Source organism: Papio anubis, chromosome 9 (assembly GCF_008728515.1).
Source record: "Papio anubis isolate 15944 chromosome 9, Panubis1.0, whole genome shotgun sequence".
In the NCBI taxonomy this organism is placed as follows: domain Eukaryota; kingdom Metazoa; phylum Chordata; class Mammalia; order Primates; family Cercopithecidae; genus Papio; species Papio anubis.
This window is the reverse complement of record NC_044984.1, coordinates 25,037,384-25,052,462: the sequence shown is the minus strand read 5'-3', so window position 1 is coordinate 25,052,462 and position 15,079 is coordinate 25,037,384. Positions and strand designations below refer to the sequence as shown.

Genomic DNA, 15,079 nt, shown 5'->3' with positions numbered 1-15,079 from the left:
GTCCCATCACTTTGGGGGTATTTATATCTCCTTTGGTATGGTCATTGTAACATTCAGAAAGCTAGATTCAAAAATAAGTGACGTTGCCAAGATGTTAGGATAAAGGCTACTCCTAGGTTGTTCGCTATCAGCAAATTTAAAGAAAGTCCAACTCCCTGCTGTTTGCTTTAGAATTAGAAACTAATCATCATCAGCTCTTTTTGTAAACTGCCAAGTCCCCACAAAAGTAACTTTGAAGACAAAAAGTAAGTACTTCACCCTTACTTATTTTATGATCTTCAGTGTTCTCCTTATGCCTTCCTTCTGGACCAGTGAGAAAAATAATGGTTCATGGAACAAATACATTTGCTTAGAAAACAGAATCTAAACCACACATCCCAGTCCCATGCAGAGGCAGTAGAAACAGCACTCACTCTCACCAGAGAAACAGAGTGGCTGAGGCAAGGTAATGGTCAGCTTTGGGGCCATCACACCACAAGGGGTTTCTATTGTGAACAGACAAACAAAACCAGGCATTACACCAAGATACCCACCTGACTTGGGCCTGACTGAGAAGAACCCAAATGACAAAACAAGAAAATGCTTGGTTTTCCCATGTAAATACAGTAAATATTTATAGAAAGTCAACTGACTATCTGGAATCAAGTATGTGTTGTTATTAGCTACCTATTGCTGAGTATTCTGTAACAAACACATGACTGGTGCTTTACATATTTTACTGTCACCCCTTATAACCACCTTATAATTATAGTTTCCACTTTTAAAGATGAAAAAATTCGAGTATCAGAATTATTAAGTAATTGGATTAAAGTCACTAACCTACTTATGAATGGGGGTAAGTGGAACCAGATGTGAACTCCAAAGCCAATGGTCTAGAGGATTAACTGTTTTATTAATTATTTCCTGTATGTATATTGCCTATAGGCAAACAAGTGGCTAGACTGTTTAAATTGTGATTTTAAACAATTTAATTGTCATGGGTAGCATAGTATCTATAACAGAGTTAATTACAAACTTAGACCTAAAGATGAGTACTATACAAAAATATCTTGATTCATCACCATAATATATATTTAATGGCCAAAGGAGACCATTATTCCATTAGTACTAGTTTATAACTAGATACAAGCTCTATTTGCTGACCATACTGCCAAACTGCCATGTAATTCGAAGTGAAACATTTTTAGCCTTTTCCTCAAAACCTTAAATTATATGTAAGTTTAAATAGTCAAACAAGATAATAGGATATTGCTGTACATTTGTCTTCTGAGTTTCACAACTAGTGGCTTACAGTTATAAAACAGTTGTACATATATTCTTTTTTAAAAAGCTTACTTTTAATTGCCTCACTGAGTCACATTACAAATGAAAGCAATGTAAATGAACAACATCCCAGATGTATTGAAATTCTTCTAGTCTGATTACAACTGCAGACTACAATTTTCAGCCTTTGGTGGTCTAGGGAAACTCACACCTGCTCAGTTTCCCAACAGCATGGTTGAGTCTGTGTTTAAGGAGGCCTGGTCTTTGGTAACACCATGAGTTGATAGTGACGAGGATGTCATTTTCACTTAATTGATATCGGAAAGTAAAAACAAAGAAAAGTTACTGTCAAATAGTGATAGAGAGTAATCAAGGCTAAAATAGATCAGACTCTCATTACGGATACAACAAATAAAACTTCCTTTTACACGTACCTTCCACTGAGAAAAAATCATCACGTCTAGCTCATCACAGAGCTTAACAGAAATGAACCAGGTTTTTCAGTATTCATAAATTATGATGTCACCATTTTATAGGTTAAGCAATAACCTCTTCAGATATTTATATGACCGGGAACAAAGGCACAGTAGGAACAAAGTGTTTTCGGATACTCTTGGCTGCTTCCATAATTCAAAACTGACAAAGATTGTAAATTAGAAATTGCAGAAGAGTAGTTAATATATGGTTTAGATTATTTTGATCCTCTTGGGGGAGAAAACAAAATCAAGCCAGTATCTCTATCTTTGCAGTCCATCTCAAACTTAACATTATTTTCAAGTATTTATGCATCAGAAGTTCAGAACGGGGAAGATGATAACTCTTTAAAACTAGTGTGATTAACAAAATGTCCTTAGGAAACCCAAGTAGAAATAATTTTTAAACCAACATATTCTCAAACACATGATCTTACATTCCCCAAGAACAAAAAGGGATGGAAAAAAATTATTACATTTCCAAGGTTTATATCAAGCCTTTTTCATATGTAACTAAATATATCTAAAGTGTTCAATTAGATTCGATTTAAAGAAGTATCAAATACTATGCCGAAAACAATTAGGAATTCATTTGTGATATGCAGGACTGCTGTCCCCATATGCCTTGCTGGCCTCCATACCTAAAATGACTCTAGGGATATTGCTGACCTCTGTGTGTGTATTTGTGTGTGAGTGTGTGTGTAGAACAAATTAAAACAACTCCTTTTTTTTTTTTAATTTTCTTTATTTCTATGTCATTAATTCTAAATGTGTCTTTGGGCTCATTTTTTTCTCAGCAGAATTGACCCATTTATAATTTTTGCTTGGCAGTTTGTATTTTCAAGTTAAATATCATATGGACAATGCAATCTTTATGGTCAACAAAGGGCTTATGACTTTCTCATTCTCTCTCTCTCTTTTTTCCCCTGGAGATGGGGTCTCACTATGTTGCCCAGGCTGGACTCAAACCTGTGCTCAAACAATCCTCCCAGCTCAGCTTCCTGAGCAGCTAGGACTATAGACACATGTCACCACACCTGGCTTAACTTTTTCATTCTCTGGAGAACTATAGAAATGATAAATCTCAATCATTTAATCATGCATTTCACCTATTTTTAAGGTGCTATTTATAATACCAAATTTTTCTACATGTAATTTTGGTTTTTCCACTGTATATGATACTGTAGAAATAACTAACTGTATTTTAATTGAGAAACACAGGAGAAGAATGGATAAACAAATTGTGGCATATCCATACAGTGGAATACCACTTGCTAATAAGAAAAGGGGTGAACTATTGATGCAGGCAATGACTTGGATAAATCTCATTAACAGTGTGCTGAGTGAAAGAAACCAGACACAAAATAATATGTACTGCATAATTCCATTTATATAAAAATTTTAGAAGGCAAAATTTTAGAAGGCGTAATTTAAAAAGTGATTGTGGAGTTGGGATGAGAGAATTGTCTCGAAAAGAGTAAGAGGTGACTTTCTGGGTGATGGAAGTAAGTCTTCTGTATCTTAGGGGGTGACCACATGGGTGTTAGTTGTCAAAAGTCACTGAACAACACTTATGATCTGTGCATGTTATTGTATATAATGACATCTCAATTTTTTAAAGTAAAATAAAAGAGAAATACAGGGAGTCACTGGATGTCCCTCAGTAACTAATAATAGAACAAGTAGGAGGTTTTTTGTAAATTTAAGTTATCTCACCAAACACTCCTAATGCCTCTACTGCCATTCTAGATCCTCTGCATTAATTATCTATTGCTACAATAACAAATCACCCCAACATTTAGTGGTTTGAAACAATAATTATTATTTCATGGTTTCTGTGGGTCAAATATTCAAACAGCACACAGCAGGGATGGTTTGTTTCTTCCTGTTATCTCTTGACTCTCTGCTGAAAGACTTAAAGACTGGAGGCCTGCGATCAGGAGGATCCCGTCTTAGTTGAAGCAGGAAGATCTGCTTCCCAGGCGGCTAGTGCATCTTGTTTCCTTTCCAGATGGCCTATCCACAGGGCTGCTTGAGTATCCTCACAACATGGTGGCTGACTTTAGAATAACTGATTCCGAGATTGAGAAAACAAGGTAAATGCAATTCTTTGCATGATACAGCCCCAGAAGTCACTTAGCAACACTTGAGTTTTCAGCTCTTTAAAATCAAGTCACAAAGCCCAGCCCACATGCAAGGGGAGAATAAGATCCATTTATTGAAAGGAAGCACAGCAAAAAATCAAAGGGTATTAAAGGTATATTTTTAAATCATCATATCCTCCTTCTCAAGTTTCTTCACGGATTGTTCTTCTTTTGCTGATCTCCTAAACATTGGTAAACCTCATGATTCCTTTCTTCAGCCTCTTTCTTCTTACACTACATGTTCCATGGCTTCACTGAAGACTCCCAAATCTATCTATCTTAGGAGACCAGACTTCTCTCCTTAGCTCTAGGTCTGCAAATGCAAATACCTATCCACATCTCCATATAAAAGTTCCAAAAGTGCCTCAAATTCACTCTGTCCTTGATCTCCACAGAGAAATCACATGAAATAAATATAAGGTATCCACAGACTTTAATGACAAGGCGGTCATTGGTTACCTTTTCCAGAGCAATCTGGCAGTTTCAAGATTTTGAAGAGTTTAAGAATGAATAGGAGGTGAAAAAGGAGGAGAGTACAGGTAAAAGAATCTATCGAGACACTTAGCTGTGAAGGGAAGGAAAGAGAAAAAGCTGCAGCTAAAGGGACAATATAAAGTCAAGGAATGGTTTGCCTTTTTTTTTTTTTTTTAATGGAAGACACTTGAGTATGCCTGTGTGCTGAGGTAGAAAGTGATAGAGATGCCTGAGGGAGGGGACATTTGATCAGACAAGTTCCTTGAGGTGGGAGAGTCTGAGAGGAAAGTTCTTCACAGGCTGAGGTGGGAGGAAAGAATGTAAGACTATATAGAATGCAGTTGAGTTTGCAGGGTGGGAGAAAGACAGCTGAGAGTTCCTAGATACGTACATATGAAGGTAGGATCAGTATTTTTCTTCTCAATGACGCAGTTTTGGGATATAGAGACATTCTGCTTTCATATCCTATCCCACAGCACATTTTATTGCTATATCTTGAAAGCACAGGTTTTAATAAGACATTTTTGAACAATTCCTCTAAAATAGGCAAAAACATATTTTCTGTAAATTATAATTACAGTGACAACTTATTTACAGAAAGGTTTATGTATCTTTATAGGCTACAAAGTACTCTTACTTATTATTTCTTTAAATCTGACCAAAACCATGTGAAGTTGGAATTTCTTCAGAGTGGCTAAGTAACCTTTTCAGGTTACATTAAAAAAAAAAAAAAAAATCCTAGATCTTCTTGCTCTAAGTTCAGTGCCCTTTCCACTTACATTTTATCTTAGCCGAATGACTTAGATGTTTTATTGTACAAAAAAATTGCATGAGTACATTGCACATATAGACAATCAGACAGGTTAAGAGAATACAGTGCTGTGTGGACAGACATCCCTGCCACATACCAGGTTAGTGAGAACAAAGGCTGTCTAGAGTCCTGACCGTAAGTCTCATGAGTGTAGAAACAATGCTTCCTCAATCACCATTGGTCCCACGGTGCCTAGCAGAGTGCAAAGGTCGTAATATGGCTTTAATAAATATTTATAAATTCTAAATAGTCATGGTGTGATCTGGATTCAGATATTTCTGATACAAACAACATTTCTTTAAAATCCTTGAACAGCATATTTTGTCTGTCCATTTTTATTTTGTTTGGAGAGTTGTCTTTAGGAGTAACTCAACCAGGACACAGGGATGAATTATAATTAGGTTTTCTAAGTAATAACATTAAACACCCTGTGTCATATATAAACTATAAGATTTTCATTTTGACCAGTAATCCTCTTCTTTAGTTAGAATAGCTGAGTCATTGTCTGACTCTAAGCCAGACTGACATCTTTGATCATTTGTATAATATGCATGTTTCCATGGACTTACTTCCCTGTATTTGGTTCCATATCTAGTCATTACCACCTTTAAAGACATCTTTGGCCCTATGACAAAGCCTTGTGGGCCATGTTCTTTTTCCCCTACACTTCTATGAATGCTTTCATTTTTATGTGGTTATGAGTACAGATGCTGAGCCCAGACTGCCTGAGTCCCAATCTCAGCTCTAATTCTTACCAGCTGTGTGATTGTGGACACGTTCCTTAACCTCTCTAAGCCTCAGCTTCCTCTCTGCAAAATGTGAATATTACAAATACCTACCTCAGAAGGTTGCTATGAACTATAAGTACAATAGTTGATGCAAACATGGAGAACATTTCCTGATGTGGGTAAATAATCAGTCATTGTTAGCCAGTATCCCAGCCCTGCCCTCTTTTTCTATTCAGTTTTCCCTTCCTATGCATTATCTTTCTGTAAAATTTCTCTTCGGCAATCTTGTCCTCATTCTTTCTCTTCCTATACTCTCCACAAAAACTATCATCCTCCCTGTTCTTCTCTTACACTCACTGCCTGGTATCACTGAAGTTTCAACTGCTGAATTAGTGCTTTGCTTCACAATATCATTTTACTTTTCCTTACCACCACTCTCTGCACTCACACCTAACTCTGTAATTCAGACTTTTCCAGAATGATCCCTAGAGGAACATGGTGCAGTGCTCTTTCTTCTGTAAGTGCACTGTTAGCCCATTCCCCTCATTCTACCTCTGACCCCACCTGCTGATGCAGGGAAGTGACTATACTCAAATGCTATGTTGCCCACCCCAGCCAATCATAAAAAGTCTGCCGTTTGATTTCTGAGCTTTTGCCGTGCACCTCATGACAGTTACATCAAAATAAGTAGGAAATTCACATTGGATTTCCCAATTGATTTCAAATTATCTCATAGAAGTCACTGAATTGCTGGTGTATCAAAAACAATGTTTCAATAATCTAACATTAAGCTACATTTAGTCAGATCTTGGCAAGAAAATGTTCACATTTCCCTAATGTTTTCCTCCCTAAAATCTCACACAGGGTGTATTGGACATCGTTTTGGGGGCCTAAAAATCTCTCTTTATATTGTGGAAAGATCCCTCACCCACGCCAACATGATCTATGGGACTGCTGCCCACTTCATGACCGTAACAGCAGGCCCTGGGGCCTGGCCTGGCCAAGCTTGGCATCTCTACCCTGGGGTGAAGGGTTGGGCACAGGGAGGACTAAGCCAGAGCAGGATGAATGAGAACCCTTCCACCCAGCATGAGACAAGGATTCTGGGGTGAAGGGTGCAGGCCCTTCTTCCTTTTGGAAGGGGAGCTACCAATGGTGGGCTTCCTTTCCCACTACTTGAAGACAGTCTTTCTATGACAGTAGAGAATAAGGCCAATGTACAAAGAGAAACAGAGGCTAAAATAACCAAAAAGATGGAGTGGGGAAGGGGGAAGAAAGAGAGAGAGAGGCTTGATGACATTATTTGAGCCCCAGAAAATAATTACAGCTGAAGCAAACTCATCCTGAACATCCCAAGGCAAGAGACTGTCTTGTTTAGCTCCGCATCACCATAGCTGACATGCACTTAGAGGCTCAATCCTTACTTGTTGAATGGTTAATACATAACCAAGTCAGTAAATATTCCTTTTCTTTAAGTGAGTTATTTCTATCTCTTAAAAGTGAAGGTTCCCTGACTTAGGCAGTAACCCAGATGAATCTCACTCAGCACAGCCTATGGGCATCCTCATCTCTACAATAACAGACTTGCAGGAGCAAAAGAAAGCATTTGAAATGACAAGTGAGCAGTGAGTTCATTTCCAAAAAGACAAGAAAGCTGAATAACAGAATGTTTTTGTCAACTTGCGTGGGAAGATATGAAACCATTCTAGGGCAGGAGAGATATTTTATAGGGTGTCTATTTACAATGCTTTTGCAATTTGGCATATGACGAAATGCCAGATGCCTTTTAATAATCGGTACTACTTTTAGCTGAGATGTATTTGTATCAGTTAAGTGCCATGCTCAATTATTTAATTATACCTGGAACTTTTGTTGCTCCTTTATTAACCTAAATCATAAAATTAAGTGGTATGTTAATAGATACTTACATGCACCGGTTTTTAGCCAGAGATGCAGGTCAGAAGCACCTGTAAAGCACTTAAAACATGTTGTTGTTGTTTTTTTTAACATTCCTGATGTAGTTATGTTTGGGGTGTACCCTCATGATTAAGTCCTCTAAAAACCTGCCAGGACACATCTCAAGTTAAGCTCAACACCTGCCGTCCCTTAAGGCAAAAGGAAGCGTTCATTTTCTAAAGACTAACTTTTGCCTTTTCATTTTATTTCTTCTCAGTAGTAAACTGCTTACAAAGCATTCTTTCTTTAGTTCATTCAAGAAACATTTAGGGAGTGCCTGATACTGCCAAGCAACCTGGGAGGCACTGGTGACAAAAAGGCAGGTTCCTGCCCTCAAGGAGCTCACATTCGACTGAAGGGAGACAGACACATCATCAGGGAAGTGTCATAAAACATGACACATGCTGGGACAGAATTGTGTATAAGGCACAGACAGGCACACAGGGCAAAGGCACTCTACTACAGCACGTCAATCTCAGGTACCGTCTGCGTTGGGAAATGTGCTGGGAACTCACATCAGGTGGTCACTCATGGCTTGTGGTTGTTTATCTCTGAGGCAACTCTGCTATGTGTCAGGGTGGACCTACTGGTTCGGTCAGGTCATTATCTCAGACTGACCTCAACTTTTCACCTAGCCTACGGCCGCTTCCCTATCCCTAGTCCTTGGAAACAATGCTTCCTAGTGTCGCTTATTTTCTCCTCTGCCCAGGGGAGTAAAAGTATAATCAGACCAGTACAAGGTGCTGTGTGAGTGGGAGAAGAGCTGATCGACTAAATACTCAACCCTTTCGTCGGCCCCTGAGAAGACAGCAGACCTCAATACTAAAGAAACAAAGTCTGGCCAGAGTTTAGGAATCCCAAGCCTGTCAATCATTTGCAATCTTCCTCAGCAACTATTTTTTACTTAACGTGATTTTTATCCATAAGCAAGTTGCTCCTCACGGGCAGGAACCTGCCTTTTCATCACTAGTGCCTACCAGGTTGCTTGGCAGTATTAGGAACTCAATAAATATTTATTGAATGAACTAAAGAGAGAATGCTGTATAGGCAGCCCATACTGAGACATTGACTATATCATGTAAATTTTGGAAAGGAGTATTTCTTTCCATCGCATGGATTATTTTCAGTTCAAGCATTAGCTTAAGTTCTGTTTCTAAAACCTAAGCAATCCATATTTTAAATCAAAATAATTTAATCTTAGCGTACATTCTGTTTAGAGACAGCAGGGGAAGTATCATAAGAGCAGAAAAGGAAGGATATGTGAAATGTTTATTGAAGCAAGCTGTCTGAGGTTTCTAGCACCTAGAAAAAAACTCACTGAGATGTAAAAATGGTTGCTGATGGGATGTGGATATTTTCCTTTTCTCCCTATTTTTGTTGTCTTCTAATGAGCACATTACATTATGATGTTAAAAAAAAAAAACTTAGTTTTCAAAAAAAAAAAGTCACTTCAGTTGATGTACAGGTTGCATTTTTACTCCCTTCCTCTCTATGAGAGAATTTTTTTTCACTTTATTTACCATTTTCTGTAATAGTCTTTCCTCTGTGGATGCTCATCTAGACGAGAAATTAATCATACCAGTAAGTGATCTATATATTGACCATATAGACCACTAAAGTTCTTTGGACAGATTTCCAATTTATGTTAACTTTCAAAGTGTCAGCTGATTGTCACTTTCCTCCAACATCCAAAAAGAGAGTCCACAGTCCAGGTCAGATGTATGTAAATAAAAAGTTTACTCTGTGTAAGGGTCTATCCCAAGCCCACTTTCTCTGTGAAGATATTCCTAACTGTCGAGGCCATTGAACTGTGTCTTTCTTGAACTTCTATAGAGTGGCATGTGTCACATCAGTTATTATTTATATAGTTTTGGATTCTGTAATTGTTTTATATGATAGTTTTCATTCATTTATAAGGCATTATGGTTACTGCGTGCTAGGAACTGTGTTAGCACTAAGGAAAATGAGTAGGAGGGATTGCAGAAAACAGACACTTAAAATATGTTGTTGTAAATAACTTCAGTGTATAAATATGCACAGTGCTTTGCAAATCCCAAAAAGGAGTTCCTTACTCTTTGCCCATTCAGATTGTCATCTGCAGGCTTTAGAGTAGGAAAGTTCCATTTTCCACCCCACACCTTGACTGCCACCCCTCACAAGTAACTGTGGATTTACTGGATTCCAGCATACCCTCTAGCTCATTGGTTGGAAGCTGGGTGAGCGTGCTTGCTCCTTTTCTCCTCAAGTGTCCACGCAGAACCAAAGGTAGCTGGCTGAGTCAGGGGCTGCTCCCTTAGAAGGCTTATGGCTCTCTGGTGCTGTTACTCACTGACCATTTCCTTTTTTTCTGGTTTCTTCCTTTCATGTTGTCATCGAAAGTGCAGTAAAATTTGGGGTGATGACCAGGACTGTGAAGAGGCTCACTATGAGTGTCTAGCCTAGGCTTTGTGATCCAGCTCAGAATCACCCTCCGATCCTCAGTGGTGTCTGGGTACAAAGCCCAGCTAGCAACTTGCAGCATTCCCTGTTTATATCCTCAGGGATTCATAAGGATATTCTGAATGCCCCTTTCATAATACTATCAACATCTTCCCTAATTTCTGAAATTGGTCATTTTGGCTACAGACTGAATTTTAATTTTCCTTTATAGTCAGTCACCCATACAACAAACACAGAATTGATTACATAATAAATGCTCAATTAAAGAGATGTTACAACTCAGTAGACGGAGAAATTCTCTCTGGATCAGATTTCCATATATTCATTGAATTTAGTTTTGATAAGATGTGCTAACATAACATTTTTTAAAGGAAAGTTTAGGGCCCGGCACAGTGGCTCACGTCTGTAATCCCAACACTTTGGGAGGCTAAGAAGGGCCAATTATTTGAGGCTAGGAGTTTGAGACCAGCCTGGGAAAAATAGCAAAACCCCATTTCTACAAGAAAGTTTTATGAGAAAAGGTAGGTATAATATACTAATATAAAGGTAGAAATTTCTAAAAGTACAAGGGGTTATTATAAACCCGGTTCTTATTCTGAATTGCATGTCCAAGTCACCCATGTTTCTTTTTTTAAATGCCTATGACTTAGACCTTCCTCAGGAAATTCTAATTCAGGAAGAGGGTTGGCATATAGCACCTGTGTGTACTTTTTAAAGTATGTGCTTTTAGGCTGGGCACGGTGGCTCACACCTGTAATCAAAGCACTTTGGAAGGCTGAGGCGGGCGGATCACTTGAGGTCATGAGTTCGAGACCAGCCTGGCCAACAGGGTAAACTTCTGTCTCTACTAAAAAAAAAAAAAAAATACAAAAATTAGCCAGCCGTGGTGGCGTGTGCCTGTAATCCCATCTACTTGGAAGGCTGAGGCTGGAAAATTGCTTGAACTCAGGAGGCGGAGGTTGCAGTGAGCACAGATTGTGCTACTTCACTTTAGCCTGGGTGACTGAGAGACTCCATCTCAAAAAAAAAAAAAAAAAATTTAAAAGAATCCACATACTTAAAAGCCTCTACATATTTTTCAGTACTTTTCAAAGATACCATAGATTATTTGCTGCATGACTAGGACTGCAAGCCACTGGGGGGGAGGAAAGGAAAGGAAAAGAAAGGAAAGGAGGGAAAGGGAAAGGGGAAGGGGAAGGGGAAGGGGAAGGTGAAGGGGAAGGTGAAGGGGGAAGGGATCCAGATACCAAACTAATGCACCTGAAATGAGCCTGGTCCTTCACCTTTGTCAATTAAAAAAGTTGAATTTTTACTTACTAAAACTATAGTCGTTCAAAAGATTTTCTTTGGAAAATTTCATCAATGATGATTTAAAAGCCATCCAAAATATATCATTCTTATTGCTTAATGCTAGTGTAAACTTAGTCTGTTATTTTTAATTTTTAAAAAGATTAATCACCAACCTAGGACAGAAATTTAGAGTCAGAGGTAATCACTCCATCCCTCATCTTCTGTTATCCACTCCCCATAGTGAATGCTCAGTACACCTCTATGGAATGACTGAGTGACTGACTGAGTGAGTGAGTAACTGCTCCAGTGAGGCTCACATCAGTTGTTTGACTCACCCATGATCTTACTACGAGTAGATGACAGTGCTGGACTCAAATTCAGGAGAGCCCATTCCCAGTACTAAACTCTTCTGATTCTGACACGTGATTTACTCACCTCTAAACAACTGTCTATTGTTCTAAAGCCTAAAGCCATCCTTCAAGAATACTATTGGCTCCCATATAGACTATTCAAAACAATGTGTCACATAGAGTTTAAAAACAATGCTAAAAATAATAACTAACAAAAAGACATGGAGTAATAGCAAGACTGCATGAGTGGAAGGTCTCCCAAAACAACTATCAATACTTTGAAAAGGACAACATTTATTTCTACATATACATTTCCATTTCTTAAAAGGCAATCTTTGACCTTCTGTTTTTAAGTTGCACAGTGCTATCCTCCATTCATAGGTGTTCTAATGACAGGCATCAATGTGCTGCATTTAGTTTACTGGGTTCTATCAGGCGATTTATCTCACTAGACAAGCTCGGCTAACAAAGCCAAAAAAAAAGGAAGAAGAAAGAAAGGAAAGAAAGGAAAGAAAGGAAGAAAGAAAGGAAGAAAGGAAGAAAGGAAGGAAGGAAGGAAGGAAGGAAGGAAGGAAGAAAGAAAGAAAGAAAGAAAGAAAGAAAGAAAGAAAGAAAGAAAGAAAGAAAGAAAGAAAGAAAGAAAGAGCCTAAACTTTGATCCATAATTGGTGTCTGTTTTCACAGTCATATGTTTTTAGATAACATTGCCTACAGAATTGCCTTTTGTAAACTGATCTGTAGCACCAAGAAATTGTGGTTTTAGAATGAGTTCTTACCACGCTCCCTTTTTAAGCCACCACTGAGAAAACAACTATAATATTACATGTTCTTAAAAATAAGACAGTGGAAAACAGCTACCATTGTTGACCAATCTCCCTTCAACAATGAGAAAGTTAACTGATTTTTGTTCCTAAATAATAATTTTGTTTTACAGTAGGATTTCTGTTGTTCAAGGAGAAGAAAACGCAGAATTCTGATAAAGAGAGAAGTGGATCAAATGACAGTTTTTCCAACTATATTGAGTAACTTTATTCAGAACAGCTGCTTTGGACCAAAAAAAAAAAAAATTGAGTAGTAAACTTTAAAAATAAGGAAAAAGATTTCCACAGAGATCACGGTTTATCTACTGATGCGACCTCAATGAGAAAGAAAATAGATCTTCTTGTATACATAGCACAAAAGTAAAACTTGTTTGAGATTCCATGCAGTCTAAGGGAATCATTCTACTTTCTTTCCAGCCTGCTTCTTGTCCTCTAACACTGTCTTCCCTGGAGCACAACCAAACTGGGGAGAACTAGAGTGGCCAGCCCAGTGAATCTCCTAGACAGACTGGCAGACAGTAGGAATTGTTGCCTCCTTGAAATTTTTTTATTCTTCCTTTCCAGAGTTGTCACCTCTCTGAATACCCCTCCACTTTTTTGCTTCCCTCCATATGCTCTATTTATGTAAACCTTTGATAGATGCTTTAGCTTGGAGCTTCAACGTTCTTGAGTCCCTAGCTATGTAGAAGATGCTGTATGATTCTACAGAATATGAAAAGGCAAATATCTGATTGCTTGCTCATTCCTCACAAAAGATCTCAAATACTGTTCAAGTTTTTGTGTATCTTAAACTTCAGCATATATGTCTTGACTAAAAACCTGCTTAGTTATTTAACAGTGAACTTTAAAGCTAAATTTTAAGATTAGGAGAAAATACGCGATGTGCTCAGAAAGCACAGGGGACAGTTATGGGGGAGAAATCGAATTTCTTAAATGTAGTGGTTAGTTTATATTTTGTGGCATGAGATTGTGTATGCAATTTTGCACGACGATGGGGCTTTCTGGAGTGGTGTGGGAGGTGAAGGGCAAGTTCCTTCCCTTGTTGTCGCCTCAGACTACGTTCTGCAAGCACCTAATGTCTCAAGGCGTCAGGACACTGTTCATCGTGACAAGCAAAAAAATCTCGCTGCTGCCATGAGCACAGTCGTGTGAATGAATATTGAGCACCTCCAACTCAGATTTGCGGCTAATGATCTAGATTTTGAATTTGCAAGGTCCAATTGTGCAGCCTCCTTCTTTCATGCTGCCTTTCTCCTTAGCAGTTTCATTATTCGTTCATACCTCCAGGAGAAGAGGTAGAGATGGAAGAAGAAACAGAAATTCATCAACTTTTTTCAACTCAATCCTTAGTCCTGCTGGTTCTCTGGTTCTGAGATGGGTTGTGGAAGAGCAGGAAACGCTTGGAGGAACCGTCCTCTACAGTGCCATGAGCAAACAACACAGAGCACATCCTCAAGCCAGGGCAAACCGTATCCTGTTCACACAAAAAGACAGCAGGCTAAGTAAATATTTCACTATGGCACTGCAAAAAAAAAAAGCCTAGCTAAAAACGAAGCCAATCATTTGAGGGTTTCAATTACCAAGTGATGTACATCATCAGAGACACTGCAACACCGTATGTGTATGTGTGTGTGTGTGTGTGTGTTATGTGTGAGGGTTGTAGAAAAACTACCCAGTTGGGTCTATTGCCTCCTTCAAGAGGTAGCCTGAAACTAAGAGAAACATGGAATTGTGTTTGTTTCATTTTAATGACTTTCAGATAGTCCACTGGCATCATTTTTTAGGGCCTCTTAGGAGGCACTTGGAACAAAGGCGGGACAGTAAAATCGGGATTTCTGAGGCTGTATGGGGTGCAGTCATGAAAAACTGAAAACACATCCATGCAGAGATTTGGTTTCCTGGTGGTGGTTTAAGGAATACAAGGCCCCTAAGCAAAATTGTGAGGTCAAAGAAGTTGCTCTTGATGCAGACCCACTTTGCTCTTGAATTCTCCTCTGCCCTGATGGTACCGTGGCCCCTGCTTCCTCTTCAGAGTGCCTGGCTCCTATCCCCAGCAAAACAGGAGAGGGCAAATCCATCAGTATGAGTGAGATCCAGTCATCCAGTCTGCAGGTGACAAACTCAGTCTCATTGCCCAGAGTATAAAAGCACCAGCCTCTTGGCATGGCCCTGCTGGTCCCTCCACCCTCACCTTCTCCTGTCCAGCCACACTAGGATCCTTTCGTTCCTCAAGCACTGCTCTCTTTCTTGCTGTCAGGCCTTTGAGCACACAGTTCTCTGTGCCTGAGATGCTCTTCTCCCCTCTCCCCCTCCCAGGGTTCCTCCACTCA

General features: G+C 38.9%; 1 protein-coding gene across 1 annotated transcript in view; it reads right to left on the bottom strand.

Annotated features, from left to right (window-relative positions):
* SSPN (sarcospan) overlaps positions 1 to 15,079 on the bottom strand; it is a 112,818-nt gene that overhangs the window by 39,783 nt on the left and 57,956 nt on the right. The gene's annotated exons all lie outside the window — the stretch shown is intronic.